Genomic DNA, 27,598 nt, shown 5'->3' with positions numbered 1-27,598 from the left:
AGCGATATAAAAGTTTTTAGTACTTGTTAATTTTATTCTTTATTTGAAACGAATCACAAAACAAAATACTGTACTCTCAGTGTTGATTTAAAAACTGATTTATTTAACTAGATACAAGGTACTAAAACAAACGAGTAGGCATTAAAACATCTACTCAACAACAGATAAATGAGTACGAACTGACCGTGTGTTGTTCAAACTTACTAACACTTATTTATAAGGAATAAGGTTTAGAATCGTTTAATTTATTATGAAGGTGAGACAAGGTGCAGCCATATGTGGGTCAACCTCAATAGGCGGACGCACAATGTTTACAAACAAAATTGTTTTTCTTAGTCCATTGTGCTATAGGAAGTTTCTCTGATTCTTTTCAGAGTTTTTACATTTATCTAGTTTAAACGATTAAGAATATTCCATATAAAACAAGCTTAGTCATTGCGATGTATAACTTTTTGTACAACTGCAGGTAAATTTACAAAAATGTTACACTTTACAGTAATTTTTGTGTGAAATTAAATTATAAATAAGACCTTAATATTTTTTTTCAAGTAACATATATTACGTAATGAGGTTTAATAGGTATAATGGAAACACGTGCTATTCGTAAGGCCAAAGGATGAAAAACATGAGAAGGCCACGTGGCGTAAATGCTGATTCAATCTTCAGATATAAGAATATCACCTATTATAATTGAAAAATTCTCTAAACATATTATAAATGAACTTATTTAAAATGTTAATAAATTTACAACAATTTTTACTGTATTATTCGATAGATATCTGACTACTTGCAATGTTAATTTACTAAACAGCGTTTTTTAATCACATGTTATGAAAAAAACTCAGATGGTCAATTAAGAGGTGCATAAAATACTGTAAAAGGCGAGTTTGCAGTTTTTTATAAATTAAATTAATTTTACGCAATAGCTTAATTAACATATGATTTGCTGTTGAATTCTAGAACAAAAAGTTTAAAGCTATTAAGTCATTATTCAATGAAGTATTGCCTAATAATGAAGGCATTGCGTTAACACATCTAAGTTTCATAATGAGAGCATTGCTTTTGCGCCGTGATTTATGGACCGCGTCCGCCAAATACGAACGCGGTTTGATAAATAAATATTATGAAAATTATTCCGTTTTCGAAATTAATTTATATATAAAAATATTTTATTCTATAATATATTACGAGAATTTAGAATTACATATATGATATATAATATGCTTTTAGAGTTATAAGTTTTTATTTATTTGTCACATCTTTTAAGTTTCAGTTGTTTGGTACAAATGTGAAATATATAATATATTCTGGTAAACATTTTGACATATCACTTAGAATTTTGTTCTGGTGTTAAAATTTTAATGTATTTGCCATCAATAATAGATTTTTTTACGTTACATAAACTGCTATCTACGTAACACATACGTATCTAGATTTCACGGTGCGGGATTCCGTTACGTTGAAGCTACGGTAATTAATATTATATAAAATATATAGATTATAGATTATATATTTATATAGATTTAATTCTACACAAATTGTGAAATCGTAAATTCTTAATTGTTTCGTATTTACGTAATCTTGAGTAGCATCCGTTGTACGTAATTAATGCTTGAATCATTTAATTTAAAGTTCTTTAGTTGGTGTTAAACTACTCGAAAATGTTAGATATACCAATAATTTCATTTATTTCCTAACATTCTCCCGTTCTTAATTATCTTATCAGGTTGATTCCCGCGACTTCGTTCGATTTTGACGTATTAATAAAATTTTAGTATGCGCCAGAAAACACATCGCCAAAGACGTAGCTCTTATAAAATCTATAATGATTTACAATATTAAATAGTCTGACTTTTATTATTTTATTTGTATAAAAAGAGAGATGACGATAGATTTATTGTGGCTTTGAAAAAAATTAATAAATATATAACGTAAATAAAGTACACATATTAAAATTAAAAGAAAAACATTGGTGTGATGGTTTTGTATTCATACAAACATTCACTTAATAAAAGATAATTTATATAATGTAATATGTTTGTTGTCCTCTATTGATATTTCTAACAGCGATTCATATCATTTTAATCATGATGTTCAGTGCCGATACCCAATTACTCACGTAAAGGTTATTGAACCCCACCCGATATGTTTGCTCGATTGAATCTCGTTTTATGTTTTGTTATCCGACTGCAACGAAGATGAAACGATTGTTTAATGTTTTGGGATATTTAACTCAAAATAAACAAGGATTATTAAGACATTTATGTTTTTACGGTACTCAGTCTGTATTATATAAAATTCAGTTTATAAGTGAAATATTAGTTGGTTTTTTTTTGTCTCCAAAATTCATGAAGTTTACTAATTTAAAATAAAAATAAGGAATATATCATTTTAAATATTATCAAAATGATGTCATATTATATTTATAGTCCTGATAGATAAGAAAAGCCTGTATATTAGTCACAGAGACGAGTTTTAAACCGGTCAAATAAGTTGAAATCTGAAATCATTAAAGTGGATTTCCTTTCGTGTTAAATTATTTGTATTGTTGGAGAAAATCGTTCACACTTATAGAGACGCTACAAATGATTTCTAAAATTTAATGTTGAGTGTCTGTTTACATTTTAGTGGTAAAAATATCTAATATACATCAGCGTCCTTCGAAGCATAACAGTCGTTTCAAGGTTAGAGTGGTATTAATTTGAAACTTAATTACATAGAGCTGCTAATTGCTATTCAAAGTAGGGCTGTCACTATCACGAGAAAGGGATGGAGTGAACAAAGATGAACCTCCATTTGTGAATAACAATAATGTCAACCCTAATGAGGTCTAAGACTTTCGCAAGTATTCATTTAAATGAAACTAATATTTTTCGGATGGCTATAAAGTAACCCCAAAGTCTGAATTATATAGTTTTTAAAATAATAAAATATGCGTAATATTACGAAAAATATTAGTTTCATTGTCAACCCTGAAGGGTCGCATGTGTTTTTTTTTATAACAATTTTGAAATCAATTCAAAAAGTTTTAATATTTACAATAAGCTAATATTAGTAGACAGTAACCTATAACTCAAACGGCCTTTATCATTTATGTATATTGTAGATATATTTATATAGCTAATCGAGTAAATGTCGTACCGAGTTATTAATATCATGGCATTCAGTGAGTCACGACAAGAAACATCTGCCTATTGTAAGTAAATCTTCTATTCATATAGTTATATACGCCAGTGGGTGTATCCTGTCTGTTCATTGATGGGTGTAATCAGTTTATAAGGTACGCGTAGGTCGACATCCCATTGAGACATAGATTTATTATGAATTTTTTTTTGATAGGGTATCATTTTCTTACGCGTGCTGACAAAATTATAACTAAAAAATTATAATTATTAGACGGTGATTTTAACAAATTTATTTAAGAAATTTAATTTGTCTTAAAATTAACTTACTTGATACTTAGCTGCTTTTAAATATTCTATTATTATAATGAGAATAATATTTCTATCGTGTCTACAAACTTTTTTATAACTATATGGTAGCTGTGAGTAGGTAATGATTTATATGAGCAATTCTTTAATATAATTCCTGATGTTCAAAGCAGTTGATTATATTTTTTATGCATTTATCTTGAAATAAGCATGATGTGGACTCTAAAACAAACTAAAAGTTGTGGCAGAATTAAAAATATATATACTGCAAAAAGTCTTAGGCATCAAAAGCTTTTACAGCCATAATTTGAGAAAATAAATAAAAGCACACGGATAAATATTTCTGTGGGACATTTCGTGACGAGAATCGGCCTACATTATAATCTCTTGGGAGTCAACAACGAGTACGGGTTAGAACTATTTTATAGCTATTAATAATTGAATTGAATGTGAATTTACACTTTACTATGACTTAATAAAAAATAACATATATATATATATATATATATATATATATTTAATTATTAAGGTCTTTCAACTATGTGAGTTTTATTTTAGTACTGAATGATTTTTTTATAAACTTATTATAACTCGACTTTAACTAGCACATTATATTGATAACGTTATTATGAATCGGATTTAATGTATTTTTAGTCAAATTTATTTGTTTGATTTTATCATAAATCTTTTAACTATTATTCAACAAGTTTACAACTGCCAGTATTCGCTCCAACATTCAGCGTACTATCACGTAATTAGATCGTAATGTTGTCACGTAGGAGCGCGGACGAGCTCTCCGCTTTCACAATAAAATGTTTCGTATATTTCGTCCCGTTGATACAACTATTTATACCATTTGATACGATTATTTTCTAACCGACTTCGATACGAGGAAGTTCTTATTATATAGAATCAAATTTAATATCAGTTACCTCAATTATATTTATGAGACAAACATGTCGTAATAACGTATGTATTATTTGTTAAGAATATTTTGAATATCCAAATTAATTGACATCATTTTTTTATGTTTCATAAAACAGAAGCTGTATCTGAGATCTATTGGCCTTGCTGCTGCGTTTATCTTAAACACCTTAATACATTTTTCTCACGCCAGTCATCATTTTATTCATACATATTCCGTGATCTGGTTTAAAATTTATGCTTATGTTTGTATATATATATATCTTGTTAATTGGATGTTATTCGAATGATAAGTTTCTTTGGTACTGATATGTTTTAAGACTGATTTCTTTTGAATAATTATATATTAGTAATTTCCTTATAGACTGTCGGATGTAAGCAATGAAAGTAACGTATTGATTATGTATATATAACAAATTAAATAGGTCTTGACATTGTATAACTTATAAAAATATTGCAACTTAACAAATTTATTTCGAAGACGATCTTATTTACGTAACATTTAAAATAAATCAAAGAAATAGTCGATTAAAGTTTTTGATGATTTTTTAATTTAAAAACGATTATCAATAAAATTATTAAAATAAAACAACATTTTATACCACTTTATTTGTTTTTATAGCATGTAGAGTAACATTAGAAAGTAATTCTTCAGTAAAAAACTAGCTTAAGTAGTATCAAATATAGTAGAAAACTAACTACTAGATTTAACTATTGCTTTAGAAACCCGAAAAGTATATGTATATATAAATTTCGAAATATTTTTTAAATTAATGATATATTTATTGTAGTATTATAGATATAAAAAATACTTAACGTTTTCGCAAAAAGAAGTCACGTCTCATGATTTCGTTGGGTTGACATAGATTATAAACGTTTCAGAACGTTCTTAAAACGTTATTTACCAATATGTAGTGTTAAAATAAATAGAATAACACATCTATGTCTTTTTTTTCTATAACCTTGTATATAAGAATATACTTAACAGTAAATTGTAACTAAGCTATTAGCGGTCTTAATGTTTCTTCACAATGTTTATTCCGGTTATTATTTTGTAATATTTTAATGTAATACAAATTAAACTTTATTTTTATAGAGGTACGGTCGAAACGAGCCCAATTATCTGAAGGGTTTCAATGAGGTCAGAGGTTTTGTTAAAGAAACACCCGCGTCCGTTTATTGTAGCCCATAATCTAGCGTACTGTTGATAAATAGCGTGAAATATGAACAATTGTTATATAAAAACAATACGTTTGTCAGTCTGTATATATTTGTGAAAGTTTCTTTTACGACAATAAAACTAATTGCCCTTTGAATTTCATAATCAATATACATATAATAAGACTGTAAAAATCAAATGTCTGTACATTAAATATTTTTCCGAAAAACTGATAAGAGGTAATTAAAGAAGGGTCATAGAAACCAAAAAACAAATTTGTCTGACTGGTACGTTATAAATTCAAAACTACTCAACGAATTTAAACGCAGTTTTCACAGTTGGATTACATATAATTAGGAGCATTGTCAAAAGTTTGTTTCGTCAAAATCGGTTAAGGGGAAACGAAGTTATGGTCAATTTTAAGTTTGATAAATATATGGTTAAACGAAAAGCGACCAACATGCGGGCGGAGCCGCGGGCAACAGCTAGTATCTTATAAAAATCTTTTAGAATTGAAAATTCATCGAAACATATTATACAATCAATACAAATTCGCCAAAAAGTGAAAGCGAAAAAATACTTTAAAATGTCAATGTATGAATAGTCCATACAACTTGTTATTACTCGATAGTTCATTGAACCTTATTACGTGATTCTAGGCTTAAATCATTGTGGTTTAACGGATTCCACTTCGGATTCCTATAATAGTATATATAAAGAAAATACTTTTAGTTGATTCAAATCTATTATATTCTTATACATTCTGCGTCAGCGGACAACAAAGGATATCTTAAATTTTCATATAGGTATTTTTCTTTTTACCTTCAAATTTAAAAAAAAAAAAAAACAAAAAAATAAATAACCAAAATTCTATATTCAAATGAAAAGTAATAAGACAATTCGGTATATAGTAAATATTTATATCAATTAGAGTTTATCACATTTTTTTAGAAGTTACGTATACACTTACAATTACTGAGTATACTTATTAGAATTGGTAACAAAAGTCTTGTCTAATCCTATTATAGCTTAAGGAATTGTATTTTTTTTAATAAAAACCGTAAAATAGAAAAGAAAACAGGACGGTCTTCACGATGTGAACAGAATTTCTCACTTAGTGGTGTGAAATAGACTTGTTTAAAGCGTTTCCCTACCATACGTTATTTAAATAAGAATGAACTATGAGAGTCGTTGTAATTTAAGTACTGATTTTAACAACTGTTATAGACTGACGTTAGCCATGTTAGAAGTTTTAGTGGCTTATAAAAATTAGGTTAATACTCCTAAACTATACTCAAGACTAACGTAGACTACGAGATTTTTTTATTTATCCGTTCAAACTATAACAATAATTATTTAATAAGAGTAAATCTCTTAAACAAACGTCTTCCTTGTTATTATATTAATATATACGGCGATAAAATCTATTATGTTATAAGCGTGTGTCTTCAGCCATCCACGATATTTATCAAGTGTTCCACTTAACGTCGGATTACCACGGCTGTCAGCTGCCAAAGTATTTTCCTGTCAAGCTGTAGCTTATCTCGGATGCTGTGTGATGACAGTACGGTCCACATAGATCATCTCAGCTAACGAATTTTAACGGTACGTATGACATATGAGATATTTTACATATTTTTCAGTGTCATCCTTAAAACCAAATAATTCAATTTATTGTATAATATATACTTCTCAATACATATTAATAGATTTGTGTTAATATAATGTTAATTAATTTAGTTTCTCAAGTGTATTTGAGTAGTGATTTTTTTCGAATTTTGTAATTTTTATTTTATATGTAATCATAAAAAGCAATCAAATGAGATCATCTATCAAGTCATTAGATAGTCCGTAATGGCTAACGCACACAGTCATTTGATCGTTCCGCATAACTTAATTGGAAACCGCTCTCCTCTGTCTAGAAACTAAATAAACGTCTTCACAACTGCAAATGCATAAATATTGTAACCTCTGTCTTTGTATTACTCTGTCATTATTAACATAGAATTTTTTTTACCTACTATTGGTACAGAGAGAAAATAAACAGAATGAAGAAATATATAAGCGGTTTTAGAAAACCTCAGTATTATCTTATTTTATAAAACCTTATGGACTTTTATACAAAAATTATAAATAATAAATACCGTTTTAGAACACTCTAATTTTCATAATTCTTCGCTTTAATATCATATAATTACTCCGTATAGATAACCAATTAGATAAAAAAAAATACAGGTAAATTAAAAATGTTAATAAAACAGTTATATAAGTATGATTAATTTCAATCGTGACTCAAATGATAGTGAGTGAAGCATGTGTATTAAAAATAATTTGTTTTGTAACTCTGTGTTGTACAGGCCATTATAACGTTTGCCACGTAATATTAATTTGATTTTTATATATACTTCTGGTTTTAACAATTATTATTGTAATACAAAATATTCTATTGTCATTCAAACATTGTCTCAATGTTAATTTATTTGTGAATTGTAATGTAACTTGACAGCCTTTTTTTGTGGTCACATCGATATAAAATGTAAACATTTATTAGGTTTGTAATACACAGATAAAAAATACTATCACCGACCCAAATGTTGCGTGTTCTGTAACATTATTTGTAAAGTTAAACAGTTTAGCATCACCGATAAATAATTTGTGAGTTCCTCGCATGTTTAGAACACATCTAGGCCGATCTACGTAGAGAAATCTTTTAAACAAACATTGAACGTCCATGCAAAACCGATGGAATTAAAATGGCGACTAGACGTGAAATGCCATTGGTTGCCAGATCAGAAAAATAAAATATTAAAAAAAAGTTTTTGTTATTGAAAAAATATACTAGCTATATGTAATTAAACAATTTGCATAGCAATTATAAAATCAATAACTTATAGTCCCGAGCAAAAATTAAAACTTATCTTGAATTTAAAGTTATTTTTGAACTTAAAAAATCTGAGTTTTTAAATTAGAAACTATTCGTTTTTTAATTTAGATTTTCTTATACATTTGTATCATTTAATTTATTTTTTGTTATTAACATTTAAAGCTTGTATTCATATAGGCTGGAAATTTAATGAAAAAAAACGCTACTTATGCCCGCGGGCATTTGAAATATTTGAAACGTTTAAATGCTAATTCGCTTGAGACTAGATGAACACTTAATTACATTTTATCACGTTGGTCAATTAACAAATACTAGCATACATATAAAATAGATTCAAATAGATAACAACGCATTTGCTCATATATTTTGATGATTTATTAATATATGTATTTAGTTATTACGGATTTAAAATTGCATAATCGGTTTAGAATTTTTAATGCGAAATTTTATTCGGTCGGTTGCGATGTTTGTTTCTCTTTCAATAACATAAGCGCGGATGTTTAGAAAATCAACAGTAATGTTGCTATATATCAACATTTTAAATAAACATAAACGTATGCGAATATCCTAGGGAGACGGATTGTTTATAATGAAAAGACTAAACCGGAAAAAACATAATATAGTATTACTAAATGAAAATTGAATAAGAATGTTTTGTTTGGAAAATCATTATTTTATATATAATACCTTACAAATTATGATTATTATTTTTTTTAATTATAAATAAACGTATTTGAAGTTAAAAATATTTGTTAATATTAGTTAATTATGTACATACTATAATTATTCTATTATTTGAATACTTAAAAAGCGCTGAACGCATTGCTAGTTGTAGAGTAATTTTAATTTCAAACATACTCAACTTAATGGCCATATTTTAATTGCTTTATTTTTTCTAAAGTGTTGTACTAAAATTTCAAAATGGAACAGCTCTAAAAAACCGGAAAGAAATAAAAATAATACCGTATCTATAAAGTATGTAGTTCTTTAGGTGTGTTGGGTAATTGTTTTATTTTATCACGTAGCTGCTAACACGAGATATGTTTATTAATTTTAATGTACACATTGTAACCTTCAGTTGGAAAAGTAGAGCTAAGTTTTTATTTAACCTTAATAAAAAATAAAATCACTATTATGAAGTACGTATTACTTTAAATGCAAATGTTGAAATACATCTGCTCGAGGGGCTACTTACAATTTTATATTCTTATATGTTATTATATATTTTTATGGTAATGAGACATCTGTTGCATGTTTTTTTTTTCATGTGATGAGAATATTTAATAGTCGACGGTTTGTAGTGTTGTGATTCTATAGGCCTTTTAAATATTTTTAATGAGAATATTATATTTATTGAAATAGTACTCATTATACAATTTAAATATATATAAATAAATATATATATATATGTATATAAAAAAGACGTAAAGTGAACTAAATTCATAATATTCTAAACAAATATTACATATTTATTTGTAATAAATCAACACATTAATGCTCAATGACATAATTTTTAACACTAAAATTATTAACGGTGCGTTAAATTAATCATCACAATTATATTTTAAACGAGATATAAATTAACTATTAACGACAAAAAAAATTACATACTCAAACAAATATCCAACCGTCGTCCCAACTTGTAAATATCAAACAAAAAGGTTCAATATATCCCTCAGATCCTCACTTAAAGTAGCACTGGCCACTAAAGTCATACAGCTTAAAAATATGATAACTTTGAAATTCGAAATTAAACTTCCACTAACGTAAAAGACGCGCGGCAAGTCGTTACCGTCCTGACGACGTACAGTCTACTTTCGAACTGGCGGGTCTGGCATTCGGCGGCTTGCTTCGGAGCAACGAACATCGACTACCTTGCAAGGAATGCCGCGCTGCAACCTCAGCTTTATTTTATTTAACCGAACAGGTTTCGATTACAGAGGGAAAAAGGTGAAATAAGTCGCTGTTCGTCAATTTGGCGACGTGTTCGCCGATTTTATCTTTAACTCGTTAGTGTTTCAAATTTAAGTAGATAATATATTTGCTTTTTATATGTATACACTATACAGGTTTAACTTCGAAGCATGTTACTTATTCATTGCTTTGACATACAACTAAAAATGAAACGGTAAATTTAATTCACACGGCGCGGCGTCACATCAAAATATTTAGTTCCAGCTACATCCGTCAACAAACATGAACGGATCAAAGTGATTTCTTGGGAATTCCATACAAATAATATTGACGTAGAAAGTAGGTAATATATGCCTGGAGCAGTCACGCCTAAACAAAACTTGGATGAGGTCAACGATCGACAGCTGATTGAATAATGAATACGTCATTGAAAATACCTACTCTGTGGAATTTTGAAAACATGTATTACTTATTCATAATATAAACTTTATATTACGTATAAGGTAGATTAAAAACTAAATTATTTAATTATTTTTGAATTGATATGTCTTAAATATAAATTAATTAATAATATATTTTTCTTAACGATTCTTAATTTTTTTTTTATGTCAAAAAGAGGCAAACGAGCAGACGGCCTACCTAATGGAAGTAGTACCGTCACCCATGGACATCCGCACCATAGTTTTGCGGATGCGTTGCCACCTCTATTTGGGGAAGAGGGAGAGGAAAGGGTGGGAAAAGGGAAAGGGCAACCGACTCTCTCACTCATCAGACGAAACGCAGCCGTAGAAGACTACTTCACGCTGATCTTCTGTGAGAGGGTGGTACTTCCCCGGTTGAGCCAGCCCATGTTCGAGTAGCAGTAATTTCACCACAGCTAAGCTCTACCACCTTAAAAATTGTGTTTATGTATTTATAATGGAGGGACTACTTGCATGGAATGCATGCGTGGACTTGTATCTCGAATACTTGTCATCTTAGAAACATATTGCCAAATTGCATATTAATAACATTCCCCTCTAATGCACAGCAAAGTCCCGGTTGAATTTGAAAGTATTTCCTTCATTATTATTTTAATATGGACACCAAATGAAAATTACGTTTACCATATTAATATAAAGTTTATACTTCACAGTATAAGTAAAATTATTAGGTAAATTTAAATTAAAATTTTACTTTCAAATATAAAATTTTTCATTGAAATTATACGTTATAACAATATACAAATATATTATGTTATAACCAAAGAACTCCTGTTTCGTTTCCTTGTTATAGCTAATTTATAGTATAAAGATTGTGTTCGAGGTACAGTTTCAGACTTGATTTTTAATGTTCAGCGTTACTTCCAATATCCAGTAATGTCTTACATTAAAAATTTAATAGAACCCCTTACGAAAACTCTCGACGGATAACCTTTCAAACAAAATAAAAACGCATTAAAATCCGATCATCCGTTTGGGAGCTACGTTGCCTCAGACAGACACATATACACACAGACATTATAACACCCCGTCGATTTTGCGTCGGGGGTTAAAATGGCTGAAGCCAGTAAGTATAGTTTTCAAATACAAGTTGATACTTAAATGTTGCCATTACAAAAATTACAATGGTTTAGTATTATAATTGATAATTGCTTGACATATCTAAAACATATTCCTAATTTACTTGGACTTTACAAATTATAAACATTTACGCCAATGAAAGCTAGTGTTAAATAAAATTCAATCAGATATTGCAATCTACAGAACTTTATGTGCAGCGTATGGGATAAATAATAATTGATTTGTCAAAAGCATATTTTATATATAGCGTAAATAACCCTATTTAATAATAGTCTTATTTTATGATCTTTATAATAATCATATTTATATTACATCTATAACACTAATAATAATATGAAATAAAAAAAGGTTTGATTTGTGTGTATTTTAAGGTGTTATTGTTTTTGAACGGGATGTACATATATTATTCTATATTAATTTTTTTTTAAAAGGAATTGAAATATAATAATACAAAAAGAAATTCAAAGAGCTATTTATTTTTCCATACTAAACAATACAATACAATTTTTTGCTCGCTACGGGCATTTTTTATTTTTGTTAAACCTTGCTTATGAAAAACAAAACGTTAGCAGGATTTATACTTAAAAAACTGTTTTTGAAGAAGAGAAATTGTTTTTCATCACGATGAAAGAAAAATATTTGACTTTCCTTCGGTATTTATTATTGGCTAAACTTAATCTAACGGCATAGGTCAATATTTTTTTAACTTAGAGACAGCGGTTTTTATTGCTTTAGATGTTTTTATATTGAATGTATTAATTTATATGTTTTTTATTATAATATTTCTGTTCAAGTTAGATTGTTAAATAACTTATAACAGTCGTATACACAGTACATATATATACATAGCGTAAGGTTTACCAATCCTATTGAAATTTAATAAATCATAGACCTCATATTTAAAAGATACATATCTTAAAGGAATTAAAAACGGCTTTCTTATGATAAACTAGTTATTGCTTTCGTAATCACACCGCATACAAAACACGGACAAATGATTTTGAACACTGTTTAACAATCAAGGTTTCATATAATTCAATAATAATTAACGAGAACGATAAAACACAAAATTGATTAACCGACAGGTAACATGCCAATTCGTTGTTAACAGATCAATCAAAAATAATAAACATATTTAGGTAGGTAATTATTACACAGCATTTACATCTATTAGCGAGATGTCAAACAATCCCTTTGTAATTAATAAATAGTAAATTAACTTTTTATTAAATCAATGCTAAATTATAACATAATCTATTCACTGTCAATCAAAATTAATTTTACATGACCCACTTGTTCTGTAGATTAAATATTCGAGTTAACGTTACCGTATGTTGGCGAGCCTTGACACAAAAAACGATTTTAAGTATTGCACCTTGCCCGAGGGTATGTCGGCATAATTTAATATTACTTCATGAATTTCTAATAATAATTATTTAAAAAAAATATATATTATATTTGATTTTTTTATCGAAAAAAAGCATTAAGAGGATTCTCATTTCTCATTGAGTTACGAGTGAAATTAATTGTTGACACAGTAAAAGTAGTTACTTTTGCCTGACACATCAAATTTAGTGTCAGTTAAACTGTTTTTTATTATTATTAATTATTATAGAAATAAATAGTGCGGTTATATAATAACAGAACAAAAATGAAATGAAACACAAAAAGACGCTCGTCCCTTTTAGATGGACCTAACGGTGTCAAGAGATTGGATAAGGAAAAGGGGACTTAAGATCTATTGTAAAAATATGTTTTTTATAATTAATTAATATAACATAAAAATGCACATATATTTACATTAAGGTTGAAAGCTTATTTTTTCGTAACTTTAATACTGTTTTAAGTACGCTTATGAGTGAGTTACAGGAACGATTGTGATTTTATCATTAAAATTAACATATCGTGTAAAAATTAAGGAAGAAAATCATTTCATTGAATGGATAACCGCCATTGAATGCAGACAAAACCGACTCTATTAAAAAAATATAATTTAACGATTGCTTAAAATTTATTATTTGTTAAGTTTATACTCCTTGTGATAATAATAATAACATTTGATGCCTTAATAAAACATTATCATTGGACACATAATAATAAGAAACCAATAAAAATGATATAGAAATATAATTAAAACAATTAAATAAGCAATAGTTTAACATTTAATTTAACCTATAGGTAAGCAACGAGTTGAACAAGTTAATAGTTGAGGTTATACAGTTTACATAAGAAAAACCCTACAAGCGCTCGAAATTAAAACAAATTTTAATTACAAAAAATAATATATTTAATAGAGTCGATCGTAGATATTTTTAAAAGTAGAATTAAGAAACATCAGGTAAAAGGTAAAATAATATAATGATAATGTATATTACCTCCTTATAGTATCTTTTACATAATATATAATAATATATATAAACTCTTATATGTTCACTAGACTCAAGAATACTTTATGTAATCAAAATATTTCATTCCAATCATTTTTATTACTATTACAACATTTATATAACTTTAATTCTAAATATTAACGAAAGACAGAAACTTCATTTAATACCCGTTTAGTTTACAGTCGTTTTTAGACAAAGAAATAAAATACTTGAATACGAAGAACCTTAGTAACTCTTAAAATAAAATAAAATAAAAATATTTTACTCTCTCATCTATCTCTTTTTTTAATACTTTCATCTCGTATGGATCCAATTCTAGTACTTCGTATTTATTGAAACAATACATCATCGTGTATGCTCTATAGTCTATCGCTAACCAATAAGCCGTGTCAAATTAAACTAATATGTAAATAGTTAATGATAGACTAGCGTTACTTCAATACGATTACTGTTATATCGAATGGGAATAGTTCGGATAACAGCTGGATGATAATGTGGCGAATGAAGCACGACCGCCGAAATAGGTTCAAGATATCGGGGACCAGCGGGTTAGCTCGGCTGGATAACCCATGACATAGGCACATCAATCCTATAGTTGTAGCCTTTAGATGCAGCCACGCCTAGTCTTGAGAAACATACATATTCTACTTAATAAGGATATAATAAAATTATAGGGGTAACGAAAATATAGTTATGTATTACCACAATGCATATCAGTTAAAATACCGCCGATACAGTTTGTATGAATTAGCAAATAAATAATATATCTTTCACTTGTATATAAAAAAATAATTTGGAATACACAAAACGAAGTATAGCGAGGTTTAACATTGATACTAGAACTAGTAGCCACTAAATATGTTAATTGTGATATAAAAAAAAATATAACTCCTATTACAGATCTAGGACATTACTTATAATTCTTAAATATTGTTAAAAACTTTAAAAGAAAGTTATTCGTTCACCCGTTTGTATAGATCTAGTATTTTCACTTTAATATAAAATAAATATTCAAGTCAACAAAAATTTTGTAGCTAAAATTATAATTAATGAATTAATAAAATATTTAAAACTAAAATTTAAATTAATATATATTTTCTAATAATAAATTGCCAATGTAAATATAATTTTTTTTAACTTAAATGCAAGACTTAAAAATTATATAACGTCTCAACTTGGACCACAAGCAATAGTCGGTTTATTGTGTCGTTTGGACCACAACGATCTCCGGAGATAAAGCAGGGTGGGCGTGCGGCTTTCCATACCAAATTCGTCTCACCTAATTTCTTTATACCTATAACCAAAATAGATTAATACATGTTCAAATCTACTTAAATAAATTTCTACTAGTTTAACTTTTTCTTTTTTGATATGATATTTTTATAGACAAAACTGAATATATTTTTAACTTTCAGATCTATGTGACAATTAAAAAGTGTAATAAAATTAGCTTTGAAGTGTAGATAATGTTTCTTAAGCATAATTACAGGTTATACATTATATGATTTGTTTGTCTAATAATAAATTTTACGTAATAAGGTCTTTTGTCTTCCTTCGAAACGTAATAATAGAAACGAAACATTTATAACACATGTAATACAAAATACACAGCAGACGAAACTACCAAACTTATTACGAAACAATTTTTATTACTTCAAAAACAAAGAACCTATTTAATGTTCGTGCGTAACTGATTTGATGTTGAAAGTGGAACAACTCTAAACTGCGTGGTCATTAATTGACTATATACTTGTGGAATTACTAAAATACTCATTCGAGATGATTATTAAAAAAAAAATGTAATAAACAATAAACATATACATACAACATTTGGGTAAATTATAACAAGAATTTATTTATATATATTTAATTTCTATTTTCATCATGTTTTGAATTTTTGTATTTACGTGCGTGAAATCGAACTCAAAAATATATAATTCTTTAATATCTTTGATACAAAAGTATTTGTATTAACGGTAAAGTCAGAAAATAATGACATACTATAACAAGAATGTAATTAATGACAATACAATAACAGAAATTTAATAACGGAAACGAACTGACAAAATAAATAGGTTTAAAATTAATTCTCTGTGGTTTAACATTAAAAGCCGCCAAAAACAATATTATTACTAACTTTATCTGCAACGAGCGTATATAGCTACAAAAACTGTTTTCATAAAACAAGCGTAATAATCTTGACAGATAAACAACATGGAATAAACAGTCGGAAGAAAAATGTTTTGCTGTCATTTGTACTGGTATACAAACACAGATGAACAAAATACATATACATACTCAACTGAAGTTTTTTTAATCTATACTTGTCTAAAAATTTGTTTACACCGAGTATGAATAAATTCATTTTTAAGTCATTTTCCATAAAGAGGTCAAAAACATTTAGATCAAAAAACTTCATCGAGTTATACCTAAGTCTCCTGAGTTTAGAAAATTGCAAAGTTTGTATTACATGAACAGAATATCTCAAATATTTAATCCCATATACTTTTCTTGAATAGACATTAGGACATCGTAACTTTAGATGTTGATAACATGAGACGCTTTGTGTTAGACTCTTGAGATCAAAATTACAAAATACAATTTAATTCTCTAAAAAGTAAACAGAAATAAATGCAAAAAAAATAAATTAATGCAGGGTTTCCAGCTAAAGTAAAACGGTAACAATTAACTGCGCGAGCTCGAAAATTAAATTTTAGTTTTTCTGCGTATAAAAATTTAAAGAATTATATTAATTTATCACATTGCATTGTTATAGAGTTACTTCTGTTGTGAGACTTTTCCATCCGAGTAAATACTTCGAGTAAATACTAATTACTAATTTAGTAGAATACTTGTAAATAAAACTTCTTTATACTAAAGTAACATCAATCATAACTTATTAAGGCCGGCGACAGTCTCAAACACTTTTTTTTAATAAAATTATCGGAGCAGCCTACCGAATATTATAATGAAAACCATAAATTTGAAGGTGTTAATTTGATAAAAGTCACTAAATCGCGTGCTACTGACAGGATCTGCCACAAAACAAACAAAAACCATAAACTTCTCTATTTACACATGACATCTATAGCTTTAGCTTTCAACAACGCCCTCTATCGATTAAAGCTGATATCTCAATGCCATACAATGAAATGCACTTTACTCAAAATATAATTTAGACTCATAATCAAATAGAATGTATTATTAAAGTAAAAATAAAAAAAACAGTTTCTTAAAATATAAGGTTAGTTATTGTATACTTAATATTTTTTAAACAGATTTACACATAGAAATATTTTTAAATGTTCGGGAACGATATGACCTCTTATATTTGTTTCCAAAATAGCCGCTAGATGGTTCAGTGTGCGCTCGTGAAGTGAGATTCAATATGGCGTCGCCATTCGCCTCTGGAACAGGGCGGGGAGAACAGTCGCCGAACTGCCACTACAACATCTACGCGTATTTTGACGAAATCATCGTATTAGTGACTTGGACGCGGGAGTTATTGCGAAATAATCGTGTGTTTCTGTGTTCATATTAGTTGTTTATGTGATTATATGTGAAAAATGGTGTTATAATTGTGAATAAACGTACAAGGACTTTAGGGTAACAATGTCTAGCAGTTGACATGTTTATCTGTGTCGTGTGTGAAGATTTTCCCTTCGCGTGAGGAGGTGTGGTGCGCTAGTGTGCGAGCTGTCCTCTTGTGTGCGTGCCGCGTTCGTGGATACGAAAGGATCCAATGATGGATTGCATTTCCACAGATGTATAGGTAAAAATCACTATTTGTACCTTGAATGAGTGTGCAATAGTAATCGCCCGCCCGAGCACATGTATACAATGCATGTAGTTTTTGGTATAATTTCGCAACTGCTTTGTTTAAAGTCGTAGGAATCTTAATATCGTAGCGCATGTATGTTGGTGTAAAGATGTATACCCTTAAATCGATAGGGATAATGTTGCCTTGATAGCATATAAATTGTGTGTGGTTAGAATTTTTGTATTTTCTTATTTCCTTCTAACGTTAAGCGAAGGTCGTTAAAGCCTTGCGTTCTTCGATGCATTCGCAAAAACTATATTTTCCTGTTACAGCCCAGTATCTTAATTACTTGCCTTACGAATCACAGAGGTTGTCTAAAAGTCTTAAAAAATTCAGTTTATTTTTTTCTTATTCGAATAGAGATTTCTCAGACGATTATACAATTGAAATTCCAAAAAGTATGCAGACATTATAATATTTAATATTATCAAACGAACTTTCATACGAAAAAAGTTAAACCGCTCTCATATTTTTTCATATAACTAATATATATATGAATAAATCTTAATTCATTACATGCGGAGTCGCGCCAGAATATGATTCCCCTCGCTCCGTTCGCTGCCTCTGGTTATCAGCTTACAAAATGACAGAAGCCCTCTCATTCATACCAGCAGCTAATCTGTATACATCCATCCCTTTCTGGCGAATATTGCGCGTTTTTCTTCTTTTACCGCGTCATACGCCAATGTTAAACTATAAGCATAGTTTGAAGAGTTCAAAACGAAAGCATATTCATAGCTCGAAACGAAATAAGTAACTGGAATCCCCGTAGTTGGTATGTGACCTTAATTGATTGGGAAGTTCTTTGTTTAAGGGTCCGGTAGGTAATAAGGGGTAAGGCTTTGCGCATCCACACCGCGCAGTTAGAGTTTTAGTACCCGCCCGCGTCGCACGTGACTATCTTGTGGGTAGACGCTGCATTGTGTTGACAAGTGCTTGAGACAAATGACTCCAGATTATATTATAACATTAGTGACAATAAACAGACGCCGTCTTTAGTTTGTCCTACTGTGAGTCTGTCATTCTGTTATTAGTATACTTAATATATTAATATAGATTATATAATAAAAAATTATGACCAAAATTAAGTCTTTCGAGCCGAATTTGAATCGTCTCGAAGGACCATTTTATCGCATCGCTAAATATTTATAAACGCTTGTTGTTTTAATTTATTAGAGCTATATTATATTTTTACAGCTTCATTTAATGAGCCTCAACGTTCTGCATAAAATAACGAACTAAAAAAGAAATGTTGAAGATAGTATTTAGTCCTTTTTTATGTACTTAAATATGATTAGGTTCGTAAAGTAATGAGACTATAGATTTATCCATTAATGGGCGCTGTAGATCTTAAGAAACATACGCTTACTTTTGATAGCTAAGGTGGAGAGATTAGCAGTTTTCGAGTCACCCTTATTGGTCTACAATTGATGAACATTTAAAAATACTTATTATAGAATCTTAAACTTGATAGAAAAAATCAAATTTAATAAAACCCACAATATCATAAAGTGATTTAAATCTTGGTTTAAAAATTATCTGTTAAACTTTTATCGTAAGTAAGATGGACGCATTGTTATTGAAGTGCAAGATAAAGTGGTTGTGTCACTTTCAAAGCCATTTCAATTGAATCAGACTAGACTAGAAAAATACAAAGAACCTAAGATTGTATGAGGTCGAAGATAAAGAGGATTCTTCTTTTTTAAACAACGCCTTTGTTGTTAATAAACACTGGCTTCGGATAAAGCTAAAAGCTTCCCAATTTTCAGATACCTAGTTCTGAGTTAACACGAGTTAAAATGACACTATAAGTTCTTTGAATAATAAAAATATCTGAATAAATTAAATGAAATTCCGTCTAGCGGATATTCCAAACGAAATGTGCTCAGTTTATCTTAATTTGCAGCAGCGCTAAAACAATTCAGACACGAACTGAGAGACGGGTGTTTGATCCAAACAAATACTTGACCCTCGCCGCAGACCGACGATTGCCCTGCGAATACAGGGATTGACGATCCCGGGATTGCTATTCAGAATCCCGGGGACCTGGGATTCCTTATCTACAAAAACAATGATCTTTGTTTTCTTAGACTTGCATGAGATGAGCTCCTCTTTAAGTTTTTTTTTGCTGAAATTTTAATATTGCCTCGCTTCATAATCTTATTTTTTTTTTGTAATTTTCTAGAGTCTATAAAATTTCCGAGAATTTATGAGTTTTACAAATAACAACGTTAGATCAAACATATTTGGTATCCTGATAGATGCCAAACAATAGGAAATCTGTACTTAGATAAGAAAAGTTAAAATAAAAATTATGCAACACTAACTAAACTATTGTTTGGATTATAAACGAAATGTCGGATGAAAAATATTTATCGGACTTTAAAAAGCTTTGCTACCTGCGCTAGGCTTAATAGGATTTGCGAAGTTGCTGATTTTATCGGCCATTTCCTATTGGTTCGGACATTTAGTTCAGACTTACGGACAAGATTATCATCTGTTATCAACGGACCACAGAGTTTAGTTCATTATTGTTGATTGAAGTGAAAAATAATTGCAAATGCTCATTCTATACTCCGACAAAAGTTATAAATAATATATACATATTTAAAAATACTCAATAATAAGGTATTTTCTTTGTAATATTTTTAAAAGTATTTAATTTAAATACTTTAAAATATTTTTACTATACGTAGAAATAAAGATTATTATAACCTATAATAATAATCTGAGTAACGCTATCTACTGTCCAGCGTTCATGGAATTCTGATTACCTGAGATATGATCTGTAAAAATAAATGTTTTTCAATAGAATTAATATCAGTTATCGTATTTATATTTTCAAAAAGATGCTTTTCTTGGAACGAACTTTCGTGGTTATAACTCATAATTTTATCAGAAATGTTTACATTACATTAAATATTTGATGATATCAAATTTAAGTTCTTTACTAATTACTCTTGATTGTTTAATGAAGTTGGAAGCAGACATAAAAATCAAAGTTGCATTAGGTGGCTGAGCGCACAATATAAGTTCAACGAATCCATTGTTAAATATAATAATATCAATGTGATAAAGAATAGCTTTCTATTAAAAAAAAAATATAAGTTTTCTAAAACCTTATTAATTATTCTTATTGTTTAATAACCAGAATTAAACATCGTATTCTCTCTAATCATACGAAAGTTATGTTTGTTATTAAACACTACTAAAGCCGAAATAAGTTTGACATCAGTTCATGAAAAACGGCTGCCATAAAAAACGAACATTGAAATTCAATTTACACAACTATTTTATGGTAAGATGTAAGTAAAATTATTTATAAGGGTTTCCGCACAAACATAATAGATTATCGCAATATATTCTGTACATTTCTGAATTAGCTATAAAGCGATGTTGTACAATCGTTATGGTCCTAATTACGAAGGGTAGGAAGGTGTCCCCGTTGAAAGGACGTGATAATATGCCGACTTCCTGAATTTAAGTACGCAATTATCAGATCAACGTTAGCTGATTTTGTAAAGCTCCAAGCGATAATTGCTTTCAAATATAAATTAAAATACAAACACATTTTATTTAGCTTGATAACTTTTTTCGATGTATTTTTTTTATCTGTGGCAACATAATTTCGTTTTGAATCCAAAGAGTATTTTATAAATGAAATATGTTTCGCGGTTATCGGCTCAGTTTAAATTGTATATTATTTTTGTTATTTTTATTACTGACCGCTTTATTTCTATATGATTTCGAAGTTATATTATAAATAGTGAGGTTTTTATTTTAAAATATCTGTGTGAAGTATCGCATGATGTAACAATACATTATATTTCCTAAAACCTTGTTCACGAAGTTGTTTTGTTTGTGTTGGCTCGGCTCTCAGTTGTTAACTTATTAACGTTATGTTATAAAGCTTAAGCTCTTTCCACTAGGGAATAATGTGTTAAAAATCAGACCTTTAACTACGTTGTTTCTATGAATTTAGTACGGTTAAATATTTTTATAGTTTAAAATTTACTTGTTTCTTATAAAGTAGCGAGTGTTTTGTTTCGTAAGTTTTTCCTTAAGAATATGTTTGCTGGGATAAGGATTAAAGTATCTTTAAGGGTGTAGACTGTCACGTCTCATTCAATGGTTGACGGAAGATTCAGACAATGATATAATTATTCCTGAAGGTTTATTTCGTTGTATTTTTCTAGTAATATCTTGACTTTATTAACTTTTTTAATTCATGTATTCCGTGGGAGTGATGAAGAAAATAATTTTCACAAGAGATTCCTAAAACGCCTAAAATATACAATAAAAGGAATAAAAATATGATCTGTAGGAAATATACAACGGTCGCATAGAACATTTATATTGATATAATATTATTTCTACATTAAAACAAACAAATATTCATACTCACAATCCATTATGATAGGTAATAAATGAAGCCCGCTAGTATGTGGGTTTAAATGCCATAAATAACAGCAAATAAGTTTGTTCCAATGGGATATGTATCAATAGAAACGCAAACAATAAATTGTCGACACTACGTCGCTTGGGTAGAGAGTTACTGATATGTACTAAAATATCTGTATTATTCGCACCAACACATTACAGCGAGTAATAAATGCTTAAATAGAATCATTCGACGTTTTAACGTTTTATGAACAGAATTAAAAAATTTGACGAATTTTGTTTAACGTTTTGCATAAAAAATATAACACCAGAATTAACCTGATAGTTTTGTCGCTTTTTAAATAACATTTGATTATTTGTTGCTGACTATAGTTAGTTTATACGCCACCAAGGTAGTGGCTTACGAAAGCTCAGTCAGTAGCTGTTACTGTTGTTACTACCGTCTATTAGCCAGTGATTGAATGTGTATCTCTTTCTTTCTTCTATCTCTTTCCTTGTCTTCAAACTGATTGTTCCACAACCTTTAAAATCTTATACAATGTAGGATAATCCGCTATGTGATTTTGATGTGGTAGCCACTAGATTAATTTTATGTTTAATATAAAGCAATTATAGTTTTCGTAAACTTCCATGTTAGTTGATTCAATTCGTTCCAGTCGTAACATATGTTAAGCCATAGTTGTTAATCGACTGCGCTGTATGAAGTCATTCCTAAACTTTAACGGATTTCAGTTAGCGAATTACGGAAGTTTGATTAGTATGAATTTAACACGAAATTAATTGAATATAATAATCTTGAAATGAAATGTGCTTCTTTTATTTATTTAAAATTAAAACATGTTTAAAGATTTTTATTATTTTCCTTTTCATCATGTACCTACCTATAATTTATTAAACATGAATTTTTTGGCATTAATTATCTATCAATTTTACATGATAAATGTATATTCATATTATAATATTTTTTTATTTAATACAACTTATATTATAGATCGAAAGCTTGTGATGATGTACGGATAGATTTTGTTTATCGCCATTTCACGTAAAAATGCTCAACAGATTTTGATGATACTGTAAAATAATATAGTTAGATTCGGCCGTTGGCTATAAAGTCCCATCAAATTCCGTGTAGTTACCAGAGTGTCAGGGTATAAAATATGTTTTGCATAAGAAGAGCGTGCCAAAGACTAAAAATACCGATTCAGGTTGGATATCATATATATTGTTTTAAGACACTTCATAAGTATACTAATTACGAAATCAATGCGGATGAATCCGCAGTTAAAAACTAATAATAAGATAAATCTGAAATTGAAATCAATGTGGAGAGTTTTGTTGTCATTTGTTTAATTTCAAACTCAAAGGGTCGAGCCAATGCAAATAACTTTTAGTTTATCTAACAAGTACCAAAGTACTTAAGTTGAGCTTAAATATTTATTAACAACAAAGTGATAAATTCGTATTTTCTTTTCTTATAAAATCACAGTACTTATTCAATGTATTAAAATTAGAGGGAGCATATAAATAAGTTATTCATAAAATCAATTAAAACTATAAATTTAAATAAGAAATACCCAAAAAGAAACTTGCATGATTCACATTGTTTTTTATAATAGGAGATAAAAATGTCAGTAATTTAACGGTTTTTTAAATTATATAACATATTTAAATTAAAAAAGGTTTAAAATTAAACATTCTTAATTCTTTTTTTTTAACATATGAAAATAATATATCGTTTATATTAAATCCACCTTACACATTACACATAGAAAGGACTGAGAGCAGGAACCAAGAATTATATTATTGATATGTAAATAATTGCCAGTAATAGTATCATTTTAGTTGTTAAAATAAATTCAAATACAGTCTTTGAATGATAACTATATTGTTTACATGTAAAACGAATGAAAGAAGTTGTAATCGTATTGGAAATGGAATTTAGCTGAATTTAAAGTTAGGAATTGTGGACGTTGACAAGTTCCTGCTCTAATACTACAGTCGTCGAGTTTAAAACTTCGAAGGACGGTTATATAATTTAACAGCCATATGCTTATCGAAATAAATTCGTAATACATAACTTACATTGAAACGTAATGACAGTATGAATAGAATACTGTAAATGTTACCGATGGGAAGTTATCAGATATGACGTAATAATTTCTTTATTATATAAAGAGGTTAGGTAGAGAGAGGAGCTTGGACAGTGGAGGTGAGCGTTTAACGCGCGTTAGATAGGGCCCCTTAAACCTACACCTGGGTCGCAATTGTCTTTTTAAAAAAATTCAGTGAAAACTATTTATCGCTCGAAATGTTTTCAACTTATTTGTCTACATGTTTTATCAAAATTATTGATATACAATATGAGCAAGAAATAACGCTCATGATAGCTCCGAATTTTTACACTTTTAATGCTATCCAATGAAGAAAGCAATTTTGACACTGGTTTATTAACTTTAACTTTTCAAGAAATAAAAAAATAAACAAACAAACAAGCTGAAAACACGAATTATTCAAAATGATGGCAGTCATGTGAAATATTGACAATCATCTAGCGTTTGACCGAAATTGACTTGTTATGCTCACAAATATGAACAAACAAACTAAATAAAAAATAATCGTCACAATTATTGCTCTTTCCTTAAGCATTACTTAACTACTAGCAATAAGAAAATAATACCTTAAAATATCTCACTTATGTTTAGAAATAAAGCCGAATACGTCTTAATATTATCATAAGACATACAAATAATAATTCGCTTAATGTCGAAGAAAACAGAAGAAACAGAGATAAAAATAAAACTATTCAGAGCTGATACTAAATTGACCGTCTTGAGCAATTAATAAAAAGTTAATTCTAATAGTAAACCCTCATCACGTTTTATTCATCTCGAGACCTTTCAACTTAAAATTTGCGGAGTCTGAAATTTATGAGGGGTCATTAAGGAAGTTACCTCGTTCAACTAACTTGAGAGAGGCTTTTGATTATCATGTTAAGTAAGCTTAATTGATCTTAATAAATATAGTTTTTTTTTATATATTATGAAAAATATGTGTGCTCTAACGATAATAGCTTTAATTTTTTACTGTGCCGTGTAACTAGATGATTACTTTTGCTATTAAATAAATGTTACTAAATGTCAACGAACAAAGACATGCATTAACAACAGGTTTAAAAATAGTTGGCTTTTAGCCTTTAAAAAATCATAAGAATCGTAAACGATATTCAGCCATAAATTTTAAAACCTTGTTATCTTTATACATATATAATATTAAATAACTTAAAATACACCTCAGTAAATACGTTATATACTATACACATATATATTCCATTTTGCGAAACATGATCTAATTATGATCTTAAAATGGCAACAGTAAGTCGGTAGAAAGCAGGATTCCAAGAATGGAGGGTTGTGGATTAAAGTTTTACAACCGTATTAGAGTAAATACCAAGTAATGATGTGATACGACTATCGATAGTCTGTAATGCTGTGTTCGAAGTATCGATAGTATTTATAACATTATATCACATCACAATAGACGTTGATGCATCCATGATTATTTTAAAAATCTCTCATATACCGTGATGAACCAATATTCAAAATGAATACTCTTAAAAGAGGATACGCGGAGAAAATAAATCTGCATGCCATGTAGACAGTTCAAAAATATGTTTTAATTAATATTTACATTTCCAAACAAAAAGGATACGATAGATTACAATACGTCTCAGTGTATGAAGTGATAATAAATTTAGGGGCTTAATAAACTGAGTTAGTCGAAAAGATACTAGTGACAAACGGTCAATTCAGAACTGCTGTATCGAACAACAACACATAACGTTTGACTGTTGTTAATATTGGGTAGTTACGTATTGTTATGATAGTAGTTACACCTCATTGGACCTAGGAAACCCCTTTTTATATTGTTATGTTACAGATTTTTTATGTCATTATCGGTTTAAAGTTCGATTGAATTTGACGATTATTTAGATCTATATATAGACTTTTTTGAACGCAATTAAAATTATATCTTTATTGTGCTTTCAATTATTTTTTTACGTATATTATTGTTATTTTAAATAGCAATTATTTCTTTTGTTTCTGTGAAGGTTGTCTATAAATAAATTACAAATATTGAAATTTCGAACACGCCATCATAAAATTAACCGTTTGTACTGAATAAGTTCCCTGCATAATTGTTATTATAGTTGCACTTTACATTGAAGGTGAACATTTGAATATAGCCATTTATGGAATGACGTCATCTTTAAAGTCATCGCTTAAATCTTTGAGGTTATTATTTAATATATTATATTTCTGCGGTTCGTCTTATAAGTTTCTCTGTTTGACTTATGTCTTATTACTGGTTTTACGACTATCATAAGTAATATGAAAGCTTATTCAAAATACAATAATAAGTTAAGCAATAGTTCGCTTGCATATTGCTTGCGGAAAATAATAAAATTTGAATGACAGACCCCGAGTTTAGAGTATCTTGGAATAATGTTACGAGACAAAACGTAGGTACCCTTCCTGTGATCGAAGAAATTTTTTTAATAAAAAATAATAAACCCTCTTTAAAACTAAGTAACATTTCACGGAGGTAACTTCGCTTCGGGAATTTTGTTAGTTTTATTTTTTATTCTGTCTTACTCCTTTATTAATTCTTAGTAAAACTTATAGATAACAAGGAAAAAGAAAGTTTTGAAAGAAATAATAAAAAAATAAATTACTTAGTTCAGTTTCTAACAAAAATTGAAGGTAAATATTATAAACGAATTAATAACCACAAAAAAGTGAGACCGACTTATTGTATTTCATCAATATAATTTAAATTAGTTCTAAATAAATAAATGAAATAAAGTAATTATAGTAACTTTACATATTATACATAATAATAACAGCATACGAACAAATACATATACGCTACATTTTTTTTTAAAGTACTATAAATTCATAAATTAGGACCTATTTAATGATATCTAAGATTTTCGCGTGTACTGATAAGATTTAAGGACATTACAATTTTTTTATTATTTTCAACGTTTCGATCCATCACAGAAAAGTTTGTATGTGTGCATTTGTGTGTGTGCGTTTGTTTGTTTGTATGTGTGCGT

At 28.6% G+C, this 27,598-nt stretch overlaps 2 protein-coding genes and 1 long non-coding RNA gene across 5 annotated transcripts in view; 2 read left to right on the top strand and 1 right to left on the bottom strand.

Annotated features, from left to right (window-relative positions):
- The window catches only part of LOC116770765 (uncharacterized), a 135,560-nt gene that overhangs the window by 14,073 nt on the left and 93,889 nt on the right, over positions 1–27,598 (bottom strand). Inside the window, exon 1 of one of the 2 annotated variants that reach the window (XM_032662365.2) lies at positions 10,010–10,246. The exons of the other annotated variant lie outside the window; for it this stretch is intronic. The gene's annotated coding sequence lies outside the window, so the exon portion shown is untranslated. Of the gene's footprint in view, positions 1–10,009; positions 10,247–27,598 lie in introns of those variants that run through there. 2 annotated transcript variants of the gene reach the window in all.
- LOC133318749 (uncharacterized) lies at positions 7,005–11,562 on the top strand. Its single transcript, XR_009752517.1, has 2 exons — positions 7,005–7,119; positions 10,929–11,562. It is a non-coding gene; the product is annotated as an uncharacterized LOC133318749 (long non-coding RNA).
- LOC116771017 (uncharacterized) overlaps positions 17,678–27,598 on the top strand; it is a 116,271-nt gene continuing 106,350 nt past the window's right edge. For both annotated transcript variants that reach the window (XM_032662720.2, XM_032662718.2), the window contains exon 1: positions 17,678–18,033. The gene's annotated coding sequence lies outside the window, so the exon portion shown is untranslated. The remainder of the gene's footprint in view (positions 18,034–27,598) is intronic.

This window comes from Danaus plexippus, chromosome 7, assembly GCF_018135715.1.
Source record: "Danaus plexippus chromosome 7, MEX_DaPlex, whole genome shotgun sequence".
NCBI lineage: Eukaryota > Metazoa > Arthropoda > Insecta > Lepidoptera > Nymphalidae > Danaus > Danaus plexippus.
The sequence above is the reverse complement of the archived record's forward strand: the minus strand, read 5'-3'. Positions and strand labels throughout refer to the sequence as shown.